Source organism: Globicephala melas, chromosome 11 (assembly GCF_963455315.2).
Source record: "Globicephala melas chromosome 11, mGloMel1.2, whole genome shotgun sequence".
NCBI classification, from domain to species: Eukaryota; Metazoa; Chordata; class Mammalia; order Artiodactyla; family Delphinidae; genus Globicephala; species Globicephala melas.
Window position 1 is genome coordinate 69,821,298 of NC_083324.2, and position 19,292 is coordinate 69,840,589.

General features: G+C 45.2%; 1 protein-coding gene across 3 annotated transcripts in view; it reads left to right on the plus strand.

Annotated features, from left to right (window-relative positions):
* The window catches only part of LOC115860714 (adenylate cyclase type 10-like), a 119,852-nt gene that overhangs the window by 83,826 nt on the left and 16,734 nt on the right, over positions 1–19,292 (plus strand). The gene's annotated exons all lie outside the window — the stretch shown is intronic.

Below are 19,292 nucleotides of genomic sequence, written 5' to 3' on the forward strand. Positions count from 1 at the left end.
GTTTCTAGAACCTCAGGCACAGACGTCCCTGGAATTCTCTGTGCTCAGAGACCCAGAGATATAGGCTATGGGGCTTGGGTGGGGCATCTCAGACCCAGCGTTTTTCACGAACCCACATTCACGGGGAGCTTCTTGTAAACGCCCATTTGCTTATTCATGCACTCATTCGTGCATATGTGTGTTCGTTCTGGCACTCTGCCTCTCTCTCTCCCAGGCTCCTGGCTGGTCAGAACAGTCACTCATGCTCACACTTGCAAATAACCCCTTACATGCTCAAATGCAACCTTATTTTTGTCATGGTTAGAGTGACAGGAGAAAAGAAGATGCGAGTTGTAAGACTCGGAGCATAAAGTTTGGGTTCAGGGAGGAGCCCCTGTGCTCTCACGTATGCCTGCGCACGCACACACACACACACATACACACACTCTCTCATACACACATACACTCACACACTCTCTCATACACACACACACACACACACACACACACACATACTCATGCACTGTCTCATACTTACACAAGCGGCAGCTGCCTCTCCTTTTCAATGCTCACATCTCCTTACCTTTATCCCTCTCTCTGCCTCTCCTACCAACACCTCTAATCACCCATCAGCTCTGTCCAGACTCCGGCTCCCTGCTGCAGCCTTCCTAAAGCAGCCCCAATGTTCCCCTCCCCCACCTCTTCTCCAGAAACCACGCCCCCTGCCCCTTCTTCCCCTGCTCCAGCCCCCAGCCAGCACACAGGCATGCGCACTCAACTTCCTCTCAACCAACCCTATCTCTCCTATACAGCCGCCCAGCTCCAGCTAAAATGACCCAGCATTTGGCCCAAGACCCCACCCTTCACTCAGTCCCCAGGGCTGAGAATCAGAAGGATAGACTTCTGACATCCAGGAGTTGTGTTGTAGGCTCCTATGCGCGTGGGGACCCAGGTGGACCCTCATGACTATGTGCCCTCCCCCTACTCACCTATGCTGACTTTCTTCTCCTTAGATAGGACTCAGAGTAAAACGTCCTCAAGTTTGCATGGCCACAGTCTTAAACTGAGCTTGAACCCCCAATTCCCAAAGCAAGGAAGTTTTATCTTTGCTGATCCCAAATTTTAGTCTCAACATTCATTCATTCGCTCATCAGTTTGTTTGTTCTTACAGCCTTATGTGCTATGCCTGGTGCTGGGCACCAGCATATAGAAATGAGATACAGTTGTCACTTCAGACCTCTCAGCCCCCATAAGACATAGTATGCTTTCCTTATTCACCCTTCCTTTTTCATATTCTCCCCCAGTTTGACACTGCTCCTCAGACCCCTGAGTTCAGAGGCTGTCTCTCCTCCCAACACACATGGTATCTTCCTTCCTTTCTTTCCTCCATCAGAACAGTAAATGGCTTCAGGACTCAGGGAAAATCTCATTTATCTCTTGTGGAGACTTCATGTGCTTGGAATAAATGCTTCTATTAAATCCCTGCTGTGTCCCTAGCCCTGAGTGAGGCCTTGTGAAAAGTGCAATCACTGATAGTTGTGCTGACAAGGATATAAAAACCCAAATGCTCTCATTCCATTGACAGACAGGTATAAACTGGATCCAATGTTTCTGAGGGAAATTTGGAAGGATTTATCAAAATCTCTAAAAATGTGTATACGTTAATTAGGCTTTTATGTACAAAATAATTTAACATAGCAGGATATTTTTGTGTCTTTCTATTTTGGATTTTAAAAAATTAAGTCCTAATTTACATAGAGTAAAATTCACCCTTTTCAGTAGAAAGTTCTGGGAGTTTGAGAAACCCATGGGAACTTGTAACCACCACCATAATCAAGATATAGAAGTGTTTCATTACCCGCCAAAGTTTCCTCGTGTCCTTTTTTAGTTCTCCCCTTGCTCCACCCTCAGTTCCTAGGAAACTGATCTTTTTTTTTTTTTCCCTCTATAGTTTTGCCCTTTCCAGAATGTTATAAAAATGGACTGGTACAGTGTGTAGCATATATTTTTTATTGAAGTATAGTTGATTTACAATGTTGTGTTAATTTCTGCTGTATAGCAAAGTGATTCAGTTATACATATATACATTTTTTATATTCTTTTCCATTATGGTTTATCACAGGATATTAAATATAGTTCCCTGTGCTATACAGTAAGACCTTGTTGTTTATCCATTCTATATATAATAGCTTACATCTGCTAATCCCCAACTCCCAATCCATCCCTCCCCCAACCCCCTCTCCCTTGGCAACCACAAGTCTGTTCTCTGTCTGTGAGTCTGTTTCTGTTTGGTTGATAAGTTCATTTGTGTCATATTTTAGATTCCACATATAAGTGATATATGGTATTTGTCTTTCTGACTTACTTCACTTAGTATGATAATCTCTAGTTCCATCCATGTTGCTACAAATGGCATTATTTCATTCTTTTTTATGGCTGAGTAATATTCTATTGTATATATGTACCACACCTTCTTTATCCTTTCATCTGTCAATGGACATTTAGGTTGTTTCCATGTCCTGGCTATTGTAAATAGTGCTACTATGAACATAGGGGTGCATGTATCTTTTTGAATTATAGTTTTGTCCGGATATATGCCCAGGAGTGGGGTTGCTGGATCATGTAGCAACTCTAGTTTTCTGAGGACCCTCCATACTGTTTTCCATAATGGCTGCACCAACTTACATTCCCACCAACAGTGTAGGAGGGTTCCCTTTTCTCCAGCCAAGCATATTAAGTTGGCTTCTTTCACTTAGTATGAGGCATTTGAGATGTTGTGTGTTGAATATATCAGTACTTTGTTTCTTTTTACTTCAAAGCAGGACCCCATTGTATGGATGTATCACAATTGTTTATACATATCCCTCCCAGGTCAGGGACAATCAGATTTGGTTTCCAGTTTGGGGTTATTCCAAATAAGTTAGAAAGAGAAAAATAAATATCATATATTAACGCATATATGTGGAATCTAGAAAAATGGTACAGATGAACTGGTTTGCAAGGCAGAAGTAGAGACACAGATGTAGAGAACAAACATATGGACACCAAGTGGGGGAAGCAGGGGGGTGGGGGGGGATGGATTTGGAGACTGGGATTGACACTAACATGTATAAAATAGATAACTAATAAGAACCTGCTGTGTAATAAATAAATAAATAATTAATTTTTTTTAACTACTACAAATATTTATACACAGGTTTTTGTGTGAACATAGGTTTACATTTCACTTGGGTAAATACCTACAGTGAAATTGCTGCGTTGTATGGTAAGATTATGTTTAATTTTAAAGAAACTGACTAATTGTTTTTCAAAGTGGCTGCACCGTTTTGCATTTGCATTGATGTTCCTGTTGCTCCCTATCCTTCCTAGCATTTTATTGTTGCCAGGTATTTTTTCTCCCATTCTAATAGTGTGCAGTAGTATTCATTGTGATTTTAGTTTGCATTTCTCCAGTAACTAACGATACTGAGTATATTTTATTGTGTCTATTTGCCATCAACATATCTTCTTTGAGATGGGTCTCTTCAGATTTTTTTCATTTTTATTTGTTTGTTTTCTTCCTAATGAGTTTGAGGGCTCTTTAGTCTAATACGTCTTTTTTAAATAAATTTATTTATTTTATTTATTTATTTATTTTTGGCTGCGTTGGGTCTCCGTTGCTGCGCGCAGGCTTTCTCTAGTTGCGGCGCGTGGGCTTCTCATTGCGGTGGCTTCTCTTGTAGAGCACAGGCTCTAGGCGCACGGGCTTCAGCAGTTATGGCACACAGGCTCAGTAGTTGTGGCTCACGGGCTCTAGAGCGCAGGCTCAGTAGTTGTGGCACACAGGCTTAGTTGCTCTGCGGCATGTGGGATCTTATCGGACCAGGGACCGAACCCGTGTCCCCTGAATTGGCAGGCGAATTCTTAACCCCTGCACCACCAGGGGAGTCCCCACAAACATCGTATATCAGCCTTATTGAGATATAATTCACATAATATAAAATTGACCCATTTAAAGTATACACTTCAGTGTATCACAGTCCAATTTTAGAACATTTCGTCACCACAGTCCAGTTTTAGAACATTTCGTCACCCCAAAATGAAGCCCCATGCCCATTAGCAGTCACATCCTGCATTAGTTTCCTATTACTGCAAATGTGGTGGCTTAAGACAATAGAAATGTATTCTCTCACAGTTCTGGAGGCCAGAAGTCTGAAGTCAGTATCACTGACCCAGGATCAAGGTATTGGCGAGGCTGTGATCCCTTCAGAGACTCTAGGGAAGAATCTAGCCCTTGCTTCCTCCAGCTTCCAGTGGGTGCCAACATTCTTTGGCTTGTGACTGTATCACTCCAGTCTTCAAAGCCAGCATCTTCAAATCTCTCTGTTCCATCTCCGCATCACCTTCTCTTCTGTGTGTGTTCAGACCTCCCTCTGTCTCCTGTTATAAGGATACATGTGAATGCGTTTAGTGCCAGCCACATAATCCAGGATAATCTCCCCATCTCAAAATCCTTAACTTACCACATCTGCAAAGCCCCTTGGTTTGCCATATGAGGTAACATTCACAGGTTCTGGGGATTAGGATGTGGATATCCTTGGGGAGGCCACTTTCCAGCTTATCACTCTCCCTTTTCCTGCCTCTCCCCACACTGCAGCCCCAGGTGACCACTACTTTCTATCTTTATAGATTTGCCTCTTCTGGACAATTCAAGAAAACGAAATCATACAGTATTGGTGCTTTGTGATCGGCTCCTTTAGGGTAGTGTTTTTGAGATTTGGCCATGTTGTAGCAGTACTTTCTGCAACGTTATATCAGTACTTCACTGCTTTAAATAGCTGAATAATATTCCATTGTATGGATATACATTTTGTTTATCCACTCATCAGTCAATAGACATTTTATTTGTTGAAATTAACAATATGATCCTAAAATTTAGACAGAGATGCAAAGGTTATGGAATAGCCAAAACAATCTTGAAAAAGAAAAACAGGTTGAAATACTTACATTATCTGATGTAAATATTTGCTACAGTAATCAAGACAGCGTGGTATTCGTGTAAGGACAAATAGATCAATAGAATAAAATAGAGGATCCAGAAATAGGCCCACATATACAGTAAATCAATGTTTGCTAAAGGTAATTAAATAAGAAAAAAAGTCTTTTTAAAAAATTGATGCTTAAACAACTGGATCAAGGACAAAAGTGAACCTCAAGTCTTGCCTCATATAATATATGAAAATTAGTTTAAAATGGACCATAAACCTAAATGTAAAGACTAAAATGATAAAGCTTCTAGAATGTCATTGTAGAGGAAAATAAGAGGCTGTTCCTCTTTTAAAAAATTTAAAAAAAGAAAAAAGCCTCACATTAGAGAGTATCTTCATGACTTTGGGCTAGTCAAATGTTTTCTAGATAGGACACAAAAAACGCTAAGCACAAAATTTCAAATTTTGATTAGCTAGACTTAATGAGAAATGAAAATTTTGCCCATCAAACACCTATTTAAGGAAACAAAAAGGCCAGCTATGGATTGGGAGAAAGAACTTGAATCCAGCATATATAAATAACTTTGCTGTATACCTGAAACTAACACAACATTGTAAATCAACTATACTTCAAAAAAAATATGCTTTTGAAGCAAAAAGCTGGGCCCTCCCTGGGGGTCCAGAGGTTAAGACTCCATGCTTCCACTGCAGGGAGTGCAGGTTCAATCCCTGGTCGGGGAGCCAAGATCTCACATGCCACATGGCGTGACCAAAAAATTTTAAAAAAAGAAAAAAGCCTCACTTGCTCCCTGTGGCCCAACTCCTCCCCATCTCCACAGCTCACACCTTCCACCCCGTCACACTCCTTCACTGTTGCTGGGGGAGCCTGAGGATGCCCAAAATGAAACCGTGGTGAAGTAAGAGGCTGTTCCTCTTTTCTTTCACTTTGTGTTCTGCCTGTGAGTGGTCAGGGGGCCCTTGGTGGCCTGAGCTGGGTCCTGAGTTCCAGGCATGGGGGAGGTCAATGATGTGTTTCCACCCTGGGAGGTTTGGGGGGGGCAAGGTTTTAATTCAAGGAACTATAAAGATGGTTCCTAGGAAATGATTGAATAAATAAATAAATGGGGGAGAACAGACAAATCTCCCATGCAGAAGAATTCCAAATAATTTATGTAGATACTCTGCCCTCAAGGAGGGAAAGCATAACTCCCCACCCCCTAAGTGTGGGCCATCCATAGTGTCCAAAGAGGACAGCATGGAGAAGGGGGGAAGAGTAACTTTATGGTAGACGAGACTGACGGTCACCACCTCAGCCTGGTGATCAAGGTTAAGATCAAGAGTGATAATCACATTGATAGCATGAACCCTTGATCAGATGTGATGAGAACAGCATTTTACCCCTGCAGTCTTCCTCCCCCAAACCCCTAACCCCATGAGAAAAAACATCAAACAACTCTCAAATGAAAGACTTTATGAAATACCTGGCCAGTACTCCTCAAAACTGTCAAAACCATCAAAAATAAGGAAATTTTAAGAACTGGTCACAGACAAGAAGAATCTAAGGAGACATGCAGATGAGGTGTCCTGGGTGGGACCCTGGAGCAGAAAAAGGACATTAGGTAAAAGCTAAGGAAATAATGAATGAAGTACGAACTTTAGTCAATAATAATATATCATTATTGGTTCAGTAATTATGACAAATGTACCATATTAATGTAAGATATTAGCAATAAGGGAAACTGGGTGTGGGATATATGGGAACTCTGTGTAATATCCTCATTTTTCTGAACCCTAAAACTACTCTAAAACAAAAAATTTCACTTAAAAAGGGAGAGAGACTATTTGCACAAAATATTTATAAGTACTTGATAACTAACAAAGAAAACGTTTTTAAAACACTTAGTTTGATTAGGCTTAAAGAACACCGAGTAGGGTCATTTTAAGTGACTAGTTTACCTGAGGTGGGTTTGCTGCACTGCACACCGGTCAGGCATACATTCCAGTGGGTGTTGAATTCACTGTTTTTCCCAGTTGGTTATAACCCAGCCCTCCCTGGGTGTGTTTGGTATTCACAGTGTCCTGTTCAGGTAACGTAATTATCTCAGCTCCCTAAAATGAGCAGAAGTCTCCCTGCCCTGGTCCTGCTGCGGAGCTGGGCCTCCAGGAGCCCCAGGGAGAAGGGTGACAACAGGAGAGAGGAGTTGGGAAGCTGGAGTTTCTGAGGAAAGTAACGAAGAGACCTGGAGGCCAAGTGGTCACTAGGCACCCAGAGAAGAGGAGACAAATTGAGGAGGGGTCTACAGCTACTTGTCCCTGACTGTGTGTCTTGCTTACTGAGCTCACGAGAGTGCTCAGCTCCCCTACATTAACTGGACTTCACTGCTCAGTTAGAGGCCTGGGTCTGCGTTAAGACCCCATTATCTGTGCCCACCCTGTCTCTAGCCCCCAGGGTGTCCAGTCGCCTTATGGTACCACTCCATGCTGGTCGTGCCTCAGGCTGCTGGAGCTTGTCCCCTTCTCCAGCCCCTGGAATGCCTCTGAGGGCTACTCCCCAACTAGCCTCACTTGTGTTGGGCCACAAGGGGGCCCTCTTGCAAGAAGCTGGTGCAGACGACTCCAGCCTGCAGCCACCATCCGACCCTGCCCTGAGCACGTAGCGTCTGGCTGCACTCTGGCCCTGATTCTGTGCTGTGTTCTGTCACCACCCTGTTGTGGACATTCTTCCATCCTCTCTAGACAGCCTGCGAGTCCCCCGAGGGCCAAGGGGGCTTAACTTAACCGCGTGAGCCCTGCTTTGCTCAACTCTGCATCGCTGTTCACGCATGTGCCTTGATCGCGTGCAGAGGGGACCCCAGAGCGGGTCTCCAGCCTTTTTTCTTTTGGAGGCTGAGCTGAAGAGCAGGCCAGTGACTTGCCCACGTTTCACAGACTTCACAGACAGATATCAAAGCCGAGCTGGTCACTTGGACCCTGTCCTCCAACACCCGGCCCCCCAGCGCTTTGCCCACTGCCGAGCAGCCCCCATGCACCCTGGCTTCCGGCAGTGTATCCCCCTCATCCATCCAAATGGGCCACACTTGCACTTGCTTTGTGCGAGGGCAAGAAGGCTTTGGAGGAGACTTGAGGGGAATAGGGCAAAAGGACTGAAGCACCAAAATAATATAAACCCTTTCTCCGAGAATGGAAAGTACAAAATCAGAAGTGTGATTCTCTAAGAGGAAAATCTGCTTTAGTTAAATGGAAATGCTAAAGCAAACTACCCAGGTGTGAAAGTACAGTGTGCTATAAAAAGTTTTCATCTGTATTAGTAAGACACTAAATTTATAACAAGGAACTGAAAGCTTTGTTAGCCGGCCAGTTATGTTGAAACAGAAATACAGAAAGCAGTGCTGTCTGACACAATTTCCTGCAATAATGGAGGTGTTCTGTACCTGCCCATCCAGCACAGTAGCCGCTCGCCACGTGTGGTTGTTCAGCTCTGACATGAGGCAAGTGCAACTGAGGAGCTGATTTCTTATTTTTCGTTGAATTTTAATTAACTTAAATGCAAACAGGCACATGAGGTTAATGGCTAGAGTACTAGCACAGCTCTAAATGACGGAGGTGGACTTTAACAAGACCCTGCCACCATCCTAAGGGGCAGATTTCTTTGTTGTGTCCTGTTTGTGTCAAAACTGTAAAGCTAATAGAAGATAATGTGTGAGAATATCTTCATACATTGTCTAAAAGACAATATTCAGAATATGATTGTGCTTCAGATTGGGAAGGACATCTTAAATAAGATCCCAAAGCATAAGTCATAAGGGGGAAATGGATGGATTTAATTACATTGTCCAGTGCTGGCTTCTCAAATATCCCCAGCACAACGTGTTAATAAGAGAAAGCTGAGCTTATTGGAGGCCAAGGAGAACTCAGCCTCAACAGAGCTCTGAGAGCGGCTTAGATAAGGCAAGGTCCGAATGTACTGGGAAGTTTGGTTCAAGGCAAGTCTTTCAAAGACGGGGCTGGATTAAGATTGAGGAAGGATCCCAATATAATAGCCCCAATTGGTAGAAACAGCAACCCCTACCCCAAAAGACCTGCACTTGGTTCCTAAAGTACTCGTTTCTGATTTTATGAAGTTCTGAAAACTCTCAATTTACAGGATGCTAAAGTGGAACTATTTTTACTTTCGTGACTGCCGTGGAAGGTGAATTTTCCAAATGTCACTGCACAATGAGTGATCATGTCAGTATCCCAGGAATAGAATAAAGTAGATGGATGGGAAATAGGATTCATTTTTTAGAACACACTGAAGTTTCCAAGAAAAGTACCATAAATTTTGGAATTTGTTCTCTGGGTCTGTATCTTTTTATGGCTTGAGGGTGATATATAGCATATAATAATATCCAAAATATTATTTTTGGTGAATAGGAACTTGCTGTTATAACATAACTCTATAATAGATAAAAGAATGTATTTGCCATAACACAACAAAGAGTGGGTGTTTGTTTTCCACTCAATTTGTCTTTCACTGACAGCAAGGAAGAAAATCTTTAAAATTTGAACTATTTTCATCTCCGTTTTCGCTGAGATTGTTTGGGCAGATGCTGTGGAATGAAATTCCACTCCCACCTCCTTCTCGTGGGCCTCTTTATTGTGAAAGGTCTGCACAATCATTTCTCAGGTTTTTGGCAGCTACGGCTCCAGAGATAATTTAGGCTTTACCAATCAAAGGCATTTGTATGAAACAAATTTGGAACTGAGTTAAGTAGGAAAAAAGGCATCCACTTTGATGGTATAGAGTGTGGCCGACATGGGGTGGGTCTGGAGAAACTATGCCAGTAGCTTCCTGATTTGCAAAGTTTGCTGATTCTTCAGAGTCCTGACTGTGGGAAGAGCAGTGGCCCCTTAATCTCCCCACCCTGTAGTGTGGCTTTGACAGTCATTCCCAGAAGCTCAGAGTAGGATCTGATTCCGTAAACCATTTAATATTCTATTTTTAAAGGATCTCTTTCTACTTAACATAGGTACATTGGATTTTGTTGTCTGCAACTGAACCTTGACTAATGCAAGTCCCAAGGAAATAGATGCCCCATTCCAGAGTGAGCTGGGAGACCAGTGTAACACACGCAAAAAGGTATCTAAACCTTACCCATATCAAGGATATAAAGTTGTGGGGATTTTGAAGATTAGGAGAGGATTTTTGGAGACAGTTTTGGTGTCCTGTGACCCTGGGCGCAGAAGGGAGTGGACACTTGCCCCTTACCACAAGCTTAGGGAGAGGGGCTTCAGGGTCACAACTTGGAGAGCTTGTTAAGCGTCCCCTGGAGTTTGGGAGACACAGCAGACTGGAGTCTGACTCAAACCTGAGAACTACAATGGGCAGAGACTGCCAATGACTAGCTGTCCCCACGGTAGAGTGAAGAAAAGATGGCTGTATGGGGATCCACCAGGGCTCCATGAGTTTGCTGGGGTGAATGAAATGGGTACGTCCCATGGACCAGATGTGGGCTGCACATATGTGAAACCACCAGCATAGGTTTCATAGATCTGGTCCAAAAAGGCTGCCTAAAGTTGGAGAGACCTCAGTGGAGGAAGGAAGCTAGAGGTTGACAGATGTAGGGGAGGAAAAATCATTTTCCCTCTACCCTCTGAGTTCTCAGCTGAGATCCCTGTAATAAAAGAAGATTAATAAGAGAAAAGCAAACAAGCTTTTAAACGTGTATACCTCATGTATATGTGGGAAATACCCAGGGTAAAATGAGGAGCTCCCCAAGAAGTTTAGAACTCTGGCTTAAATACCATATTCAGATACAGACAGAAGAAAAGCGCGGGGAGTCTACCTGAACAGGTCCGCTGGCACTAATCCCTTTCTCCTCTCAACCCTCAATACCACTGATCACCCTACACCTGGGTACATCATCGTCGTCCACTAGAACTTTTACTGGGCACCTACTGTGCTGTAAATCCTGAGCCAGTAGTTTCCATCAGTCTGCTTCTAAACTCTCAGGACACCCTCTGAAGTAGGTACCATTTACAAATGAATATTTCTGAGTAGGTACTCTTTACAAATGACGAAAATGAAGTTCAAAGAGGAGAGAGGACTTCCTAAGGTCACAGAGGTAGAAAATGGCAGAGATAGGATTTGAACCCAGCTCTGTCTGCCCTTACCTTCTTTCCACATCCCCTCTCTGTGGCTTGCTAGAGTGACCTCCACCGTAGTTTTGCCTTCACGTTGCTGCTTGACCCTTTTGTCGTCATTTGCCTTTTCCTCTATTAAGGCTCCTATGCCTTAGTGCCTGGTTCCTTTAGGGGGAGACTGCCTTACACTTCTTGACATCTCCCAGGATATCAGCACAGCGAGGAGAGATTGTTTGTTTGACTTCACATAATTTTCTCAACCTCAAGATGCTCTAGAAGAACCTCCACCTTCTATTTCATCATCCAATCCCTGATGGGACGGGGTCAACCAGCACAGTCCGCATTCATGACCTTCCTTTCTTGCTTTCCTGTCTCTAACATGTACGTACCCTGATCTCATTCCAGTCCCTCCTTAAGAAATGAGAGAAAACCCCTCTTAGTAGGTACCTCCCCTTGGCCATCTACATCCCTCTCCCTGCCTCTCCTTACCTGAGACCTAGAGCAGCAGCGGTAGCCACGGCCACCCCCAGAGCCCTTCCCCTCACTCCATCCTGCTCCCTGGACCCACTGTGTGCCAGTCGCTTCAGTGCCTTTTCCATTTACTGGAGGATGTTGCCCCACTTGGGTGTTTTGCATCTTCCCTGAGAGGCTTGGTTGTCAGTTTGCAGTTGAGAAACCCTGAGGAAAATGTGATGAGAGGGGGCAGCTCAGGAAAATGCAGAAGAAGAAGGAGAAAAGAGAGATCACTGCCCTTGTGACATCTTCCTTCCTGCTTTCATTTTGTCGCAGCCCAATTGGGCAACACTCAGTAGCTCCCCATTCTCCACCGGAGCAAGTCTAGACCCACCCATCTGATGTCCCACCTCTGCTCCACTCACTTCCTCAGGCCACCAAGACATTCTCATCATTGACCACTGACCGCTACATTCCACAACCCCTCCCACCATTATCCCTGCCTGCCTGACACTGTGCATCCAGATGTGACTTGCCTTTTGAGGCCCGAGTCAAGCCTTCCTGATGACCCACCATCTTTCACGTTATGCCACACCACAGTTCTCAAGGATGGGCATGTGGCTGAATCACTCGGGGAGCTTAGCAAACATACACGTGCCTGGGCTCCACCCCAGACATACTGATTTGGTAAGTCTGGAGAGGGCCCAGGAGCCTGCACTTTAACAAGCAGCCCAGGTGATTCTGAAGCAAGTGGTTCAAACAGAGGATACCTGTAAAGGCTGTGTATGAGTCAGGTGGGCCCCAAAGCATTCCTCAGGTGCTCTCCCTATGTCTGAGGTATGTGCTTCCCTGAGCTCCTAGTCTAGGCATGAGCTTGGAGACCACAATTATAACAGCACTAGGAGTGACCTCCATGGATTGAAGTGCTACTGTGTGCCAGGTGCTTTACGCAGGTTATCTCGTTTAATTCTGTCAGCTTTGGGATTGTGTAATGAATACTTGTCATCTTTTGGCTCTCCAGCACCCAATAGCTTTCCCGTTTGCGGGATATGCCCCAGTGTTTGGGTCTCACGAGGCCCCCTTCCCTTGAGCATGGAGGCAGATACTTCTTCTGCCCCTTCTCCCTGGCACCTATGGTACAGACATGTGACTTGACCTAAGTATGGGCAAATGCATGATTCTGCCCAGGATTCTGGATCCTAGGGGTGCGATACAAGATGCAGGGCCAGTTGTAAGTGACTTAGAGGCACTTGAAGCACTGAGAGTCCAGGAATAGTATGGTGGCAAGTACTTGGTGGCTTCAAGTGTACAGGGGCAGTGACAACGGCAACACCACTGGACTGTCTCAAGTTATAACTTGGTTTCTGCCATTTTCTAAAACGGGTCCTTCAGCCTTCTCATCGACTCTGTGAGCTACCAATATCTTTCTAAACTCCTTTGCTAGCCAGGATTGGATTCAGTTGGTAGCATCAAGAATCATGACTCTTATTGGTTATTATGCCCTTTTTTTTTTTTGTGGTACGCGGGCCTCTCACTGTCGTGGCCTCTCCCGTTGCGGAGCACAGGCTCCGGACATGCAGGCTCAGCGGCCATGGCTCACGGGCCCAGCCGCTCCACGGCATGTGGGATCTTCCCGGACCGGGGCACGAACCCATGTCCCCTGCATCGGCAGGCAGACTCTCAACCACCACGCCACCAGGGAAGCCCTGGTTATTATGCCCTTTGAGGCAGTGAGGAATATCTTCAGGCTGAGGCCTAGCAAGATTAACTGAGTTACTCAAGATCAGACATTCATCAAGGACGTGACAGAGCTGAGATTCAAACCTGGGTCCTGTTTAATTCCAGGCCTGTGTAATTAACCACATAACACTGTTGTGTAGGTCAAGGTCCCAGCAAGAAAGAGGTGGCTCGCTGAAACAGGTGACTGAGAAGTGTTTAATGAAAGTGTGGGTAGAATTCGGGGAAACCACTAAGGGAGGCTGCAGTACCCTGGGGCTGGAGCAGTAGTGAGTGACTACTTGCCGTGGCCTAAAATCAAGGGACTGGAGCAGTTGCCCAAACTTGAAGATAACAGCTGTTTGATGCAAGGCTTGAAGGGGCCTTGAGGGCCCCTCGTGCCTCTCCACAGAGAAGGAACCCAGAGGATAAAAACTCTGACCTCATTCTCTTTCCATCCCCTGCCCTTCTTTCTTGCTGCCTACTGGCCAAACCCAGCCAGAAGCTGGTGGGAAAGGGAGCCTGGTCAGTTCCCAGGAACAGACGAGGGAGGAAAAGGATGGAGAGTGGGCCTGATGGTGCAAGTGGGAGAGCGTCCAGTACAACCATTTGCCTTCCAGTTTAGTGTGTGTAATTCCTCAGGCGAGTTTAATATATTGAACTGAAGTATTATTTCATCTATAATTAAATTAATCACACAAGCACACAAATCATGCAGTTGGTTAACTCAGGATGAATATATAAATGTGTCGTGGTGTTTGGAAAGGAGCACGATGACTCCTTAGAACCCTATCTCCCAAACAAGCTTGAGAACCACCAAGAGACAGCCCGTGCTATGATTCAGTGGGTGTCTGGCGGGGGGGGACCCCAGGCATCTGCATTTTAAACAAATGCTCCAGGAGTATCTGATGCGGGTGGCCTAAGGACTACAGTTTGAAAGAGACTGCCCTAAAGTGCGCTGCCTCTCCTAGAGAGCATTTAACGGTGGTTCCTCCCTTGCCCTAGCCTTTTTTGTCAACTTCACAAACAGAGGAAACATTGAAACTGCTGAAATGCAGGTCCCAAACAAGCCACCTGAGAAAGCAAACACTGCATGCCATGCACTTACAGCCTCCGTGTGGCTGGGTTCTCTTGGCCAGGAAAATATCAATAGATGTGCTGAGCAGAACAGCTTCTGGATCCAGTGCCTCTCAGAAGACTCTCACCACGGCACCAGGATGACATGAATTCCCTTCATCACCTTCTAATGGACTCAGCTGGATGATCAGAGATAATCTGTATGGGGTCAGTGCCATCCTCTTGGAGGGTTCAGGCCCCAGGTTGGTGAGGAAGTCCTCATATGACGGCAGTGGGGCCAGGGAGGGGAAGACTGTACCTTAGCTCACGGGAGTAGGGGAAGGGCAACCTGATGGTAAGGATGTGTTTTCCTAACACGAGGTGGATTGTGGGTGATAGAGTGTGTTTTCTCTTGGGGAATTTAGGATGACATTGGCCTTGGCCATTCCTGAATGGGAATGGAAGGACCTATCATCTCTTCCCCACTAATGAGACCCCTTCCCCTTTAGAGTCAGAAGAAGTAGAAAATCAGAAACTAGTGATTTAAATCTGTTGGTGGCCCTGGATGCCTATTTTATGGAAGAGCTTGGGAGTGAAAGGGGAGTTAAAGGAACAGAGAGAGAGGAGGGGGAAAGTGCACATGGGGGACAGCCTCCAGGAGCCTAACTGGTGAGAGCCGGTCACCCACCATCCCTGCCCCTCGTGTGGTACAAGGAAGAAGCATTTAGATAGAGCAGGCTCCCGGTTATTCCATTCTACATGGCTTTTAGGTGCGTGGTCTTCAGTAAAGGAGCTCTAGTTTTTGTTCCTGCCAGTAAGAGGAGATTTACTTCTCACGTGGTCTCCTTCCAGCCACGTACTTCTCTGCCTTCATGGGGCTGTTCTGAGGATCCAGTGGCAAAGTGCATCCCTGATGATGCACACAATAAACGCACGCAGTAGTCAAATGATGATATCCTCCTTTCCGTCCTGTGCCCTGGATCCCAGCTCATCCTCCCAAATGTGGAATCCTCACCGTGGATCTCATCTTCTCTTCGTTCCGTGGTTTTCAACAGTCTTTTCTGGGAGTGTTGGAAAGGGCCATAAATTAAGGGGAGAAACGTAAACATCTGATTGTAGAGGAGACGACGGCCCTGGCAGTCGGGCGAACAGGATGCTCTCTAGTGGGAATTCTGTCCAATTCAGGCCAAAATGTTGTGGTCCAGGGCAAGGACCAGGGCAGAGTGAGCAGCTGTGCCCCCTGTGCCTCACGACCCCCATAAGACATTGACAGTGAAAAGCACTGGACAGTGTATTTAATGCACACCCTGAGCTGCTGGTGGAATGGCACGTTTGGGGCAGTAGCTTCTTTTGTGAGGGGGCAAAGCACACACCCAAGGTTATCAGTGAAGTGAGGGGAGTTAGCGGGGCCAAGAAGGTGGGATCCTGAGCCTTAGAAAGTACCTGTGCTACAGCTTCAATTCATGTCATTGACCGCCTACCCCATCCGCTGCCCCTCACACTCCTCTTTGGACACAACTGCCAGAAGGACGTGGATGGAGTTCAGAGTTCATTCTCGTGGGTTCCAGCGCCTAGGATGCAAATGACCTCTGCATGACAGCAAACAGAGCAATGAAGACCAGGCTCTTACTCAGGAGTCCACGTGCCACAGGAATGACAGTGCTGGTCCCAGGGGCCCTGGGGAAGAGAGGAGATTCAGTGCTGCTGTTGGCACGCATGCTGTTGCACACTTGAGCGTGTGCAAAAGTCCTTCACGCCCCTTAGTTCATCTGCTCTCATCCTTCCTTTCCCCATACTAACTGGGATTGTCCTGTGCATTTAGCTTGTTCCATTGCTTAAAACTACTGATGAGAAATATACTTAGTAGAGAGCATAGGGTCCATGTCCAGAGAGGCATCAGGGAGAAAGGGCAGGCTGACGAGGCTCCTTCCTGCTGTGATGCAGCAGAGAGAGCGAGGGCTCCCAGAGCAAGGAAACCTGGTTTCCATTCTCAGCATCAGGACCTACTTCCTGGGAGAGTCACCTCACCTCTTTGGCCTCAGTTTCCTCATCTATAAACTGAGAAAAATCCCATCATGAATTTTTATAGACTTTAGCAACATGATTCTAAAAGTCCTGGGTAAACGTCAGCAGATACCATAAGAAAGAGATGCAAATGAGTGAGGAAACTTGGCCTATCTAGACTCAGCAGATGTGGAAATAGGTTCGAGCACAATTAATCTATAGAGACACAGGGTCCAAAAGAGAAATCGGCAGCAGGGCAACAAATAGAAGTCCAGATATAGATCTAAGGGTATCTAAGAATTTAGCATCTAAGGAAATTGGTAGCCCAGTAAGTAAGCAAGAATTGTCTAGTAAATAGTCTTGTGGTATCTGGATAACAAGATGAAGAAAAAGGTATTTGTTCTGTAATTTGTACCATAAAGTAAAGTAACACCCCCCCTCCATGGATTAAGATTAAAATAAGTGGAAAAAATAGAGAAGTAACCAGGAAATAGAATCAAGCACAATTAAGGAATAAAAGCAATTCAAAATATCAACACAAAATAATTCAAAAATCAACACATTTGCCTATGCAAAACTTAAAACTGAATGTGCAAACCAGCAAAGGGAGAAATGACAGAATGGCGATAGAAAGCAGCAAAGGTCCTTTTGCGCTAAAATCCACCCCCAGCCTGCGGCATTGCCTTGCATCTCCGGGAACTAGATGTCTGAGGCAGCCCAGCCAAGTTCAGCCGCTGGCAGTGCTGGCTGGGGACTGGGGCACGGCCTGGAAGGCAGCGCCTCTCTGGACCCTCAAGCTTGCAGCTGTGCCCTCTGCGTTGCCAGCCTGTGCCCTGTTCCAGCCCTGCTGCCTGAAGGTCCCAGCCCCGCTAACTCCATCCTCTCCAAGTCTCTCTTGCCGGTGCCCTGCCTTATCCCCTCCCAGCCCTTGAACATTTTCTTGCACGGAGCTCCTAGAACGTGTCCACTCTCGAGGGCCAGAACTTCATCCCTTTCTGAGGCTGCACACAGGTGGCCAGACACCCGCACTCCATCCCACCCCATCCCACCTCTACCCCAGCCACAGTGCCTGGGAATTCCTGTGCCTCTGGGATGGCCCCTCACTGAGTTCTGGGAGTACAAACACTCCAGCTCCCCAGCCCCCCACATACAGACAACTCCCGTGGTCCCCAGAACCCCCTGCAGGACTGAACAAAGGTTCTTCCTGTGTGACTCGCCTTGGTTATGACACCGTTTGCTAGGTTTCCTTCCCTCCCCAGTCCCACTTCCCGAATGGCTTTACCTGAGATCACTTCCTAAACCATTTGCACAAGAATTTCCCCATGGCCTGCCTCAGCAGAACCCTCCTAAGACAGGGAGACAGTGGCTTCCTCAGGGGCACCACACCCTCCATCCCCTTATTGGTGTCTCAGCTCTTCCATCACCTGGACAAACGGCTCCCTCCACTAAATTCTCTCTTTTTCAAACAGCTCAGTGGCTTCTGCTTCCCTGACTGGAATATGACTCATAGAATGGTTCCTGTTAATTAACAGATAAATAGATGAAGGAGTGCAGCCTTTAGTAGGAATGTGGGCGAAGGTTTGCGCTCTCAATTTACATGCTGGAAAATTAGTGAAAAAAGAAAAACATTGACTCTCACTAGATCATTTATTTTCAAGATTTAATGAGCACCTTCTAGGTAGCAGGCACTTAGTCACAACATAAGGAGGAAAGGGTGCTGCCTCTACGCTATGGAGCTCAGAGTCCACAGTAATAGAGAGATTAAAGCAGGTCCCAGCTCACATCTATTTTGACAGGTATATTTTTTAAATACCAAATCCCTGTAGACAAGCCTGCAGTGATGCTGCTTCCCTTATGCGTTAGGGATCCCACTGCAAATTGTTTCCAATCTTTGGAAAACCATTTGGCAATATGTATACAGAACAATATAAATGTTCAAATTCTCTTAAGGCAATTTCTTTTGAATAAACAATTTAAAAGAAGAAAAAGAGGGGACTTCCCTGGTGGTCCAGTGGGTAAGACTCCGAGCTCCCAATGCAGGGGACCCAGATTCGATCCCTGGTCAGGGAACTAGATCCTGCATGCTTGCCGCAACAAAGAGTTTGCATGCTGCAGCTGAGAAGTCCTCATACCGCAACTAAAGATCCCACGTGCTGCAACTAAAGATCCCACATGTCGCAACGAAGACACGGTGCAGCCAAAATAAATAAATAAATATTTTTTAAAAGAAAAAAGAAAAAGACATCTGCAAATATATGTTCATCTCAGTGCTACAAAAAATGAAAATAATCTCAATGTCTAAAATAATCTAATGTCTAAGGCAAATGATTATATATGGCTTTCTATTGATAAAAAAGTATGCTGAAATTCTAATTACAAAGACTAGGTAGCAACATTGGAGAACGGTTTTAGCACAGAAAAATAATGAAAATGTGTATAATTAGAATTATTACTATGTTAAAATATGTATAAGCATGAATAAAAACTAGAAGACGGAGAAAAAAAGACATGATAGATTAGTGGGACTATGGAAGAATATTTCTTTCTCTGTTCATTCAATATTTAATGATAAATATGTTCTAACATAAATCAACATTTAATAATAAGCTGTATGGAGGGGTGTGCATGCAAAGGTAGTGATTCTTAGCTTTGCCTGCACATTAAAAATGTCTCCTGAAGATCTCAGAAAAAATACTAAGACCAGCCCCACCTCCAGAAATTCTAATTCTGTTGGTCTGCAGTAGGTCACATGCATCAGTATTGAAAAAAAAAAAAGCCAAAGCTAACAGTCCAGGAAATCTTAACATGTAGCAGCTGCTCAGAGCTGTTTGGCTAGATTGTCACTTCCAGCTCTGGTTTTTCGAGCTCCACCCCACCCTACTGCAGAAACAAGGAAACTGAAGCCAGAGAGGGCTCCTGACTGGCCCAGAGTTACACTTTCACTCGGTCTGACTGACATTAGAATCCAGGATCTCTTTTTCCACTACACCATCA